Source organism: Echinops telfairi, unplaced genomic scaffold (genome assembly GCF_000313985.2).
Source record: "Echinops telfairi isolate 266 unplaced genomic scaffold, ASM31398v2 ScPeMD7_1;HRSCAF=3_0, whole genome shotgun sequence".
In the NCBI taxonomy this organism is placed as follows: Eukaryota; Metazoa; Chordata; class Mammalia; order Afrosoricida; family Tenrecidae; genus Echinops; species Echinops telfairi.
In genome coordinates, this window is record NW_022103896.1 from 91,965,907 (window position 1) to 91,967,235 (window position 1,329).

Consider the following 1,329-nt stretch of genomic DNA (forward strand, 5'->3'; position numbering starts at 1 on the left):
GGGGGGGGGGGAGTAGAAGCAAAGGATCTGAACACACAATGCTATTTTTAAAAGTCAGCAAGCACCACTAGTCATTTAAAAACACAAACAGCTGCCTATGATTCAATTCCAACTCATGGTAACTGATTGTATTTCAAAGCAGAACTAACCCATCAATGGGCTGATCTTTCAAAAGCAGATTGCCAATCTTCTTTCCAACTCTAAGGAGATATGAAGTTCTACAACATGACCCACCACTGTAACCTGGGAGAGCTTTTTATTTTGAACATTTAAAAACCTACACAAATGTTGGAAGATTAGTAAAACAAATATTATATTCCTTTCAGGCTCATTCTCCACTTGCTAACCTTTTGCCTCATTTGTTTTATCTCTGTGTTCTTTTGGAAATGTACAAATCAGTTACAGACATCAAAACCCTTCCATAACATGGCAACCTGCATCTCCTGAAAACAAGGATATCTTCCATGGTAACCATAAGACCAACACCATGGACAGTCATGAAATATTTTCTCTAATGAATATATAGATTGATGTATCCAGATGTTCCAGCTGTCCCATCATGTTTTCTATGGCTGCTTTCATATTTGATATCACATTCAGCTTGGTGGTCAAGTCTCTGGCTCTTCCATCTCTCACGTGCAGGTGTGGAGGCTCAAGCATATGACCCATGCGGGTCTGTCTAGGTTCCCTTAGTCAGATTCAGGTACTGTTGACTTTTTTCTTTGTATATATGAGGATTGTGCAGGTGATACATGACCTTCCATGTGCCTGTTCATTGGGAGCCAGTCAGCTGATTCTAGTGCCTAGGGTACTGTGTTGTGTGTCCATCAGAGTAGAGTACTGGACAGTGATTCTGAGAGGGGTCACCGCTCCTGAATGGCCCTACCCATGGCCTCATATCAGGGGATGATCCTGCCATGATCAGTTAGGACATTAAGCTTCTCCCTTCATAATACTGTGCCCTGGGAAGGTCTTGGAAACTTAGGATTCTACATTCCTCCCAAACATCCTGTCTCAGAACCTTCAGTACTCTATTGGTGTCTGAAGACAAGCTATGGATATACTGTGCAGAACACATTCTTGGTAAACAAGAATTGGAGTTAAGTAACTACTGAGGCCCCAGGAAGTCAGGTGTGTGTGTCCCTGGTGAGCCTAACACTCTATGAACAGGACACACACACCAGCCCAAGCACCAGCCATTTCCCTCTCAGGGCAGGAAAAACCTTCGGTTCCTTGCACTCACAGCTACCTCACCTGAAATACTCCATGAAAATGTGGCACGAAGGCGGCTATCAAAAAGTATAGCGTCTGGGGTCTTAAAGGCTTGAA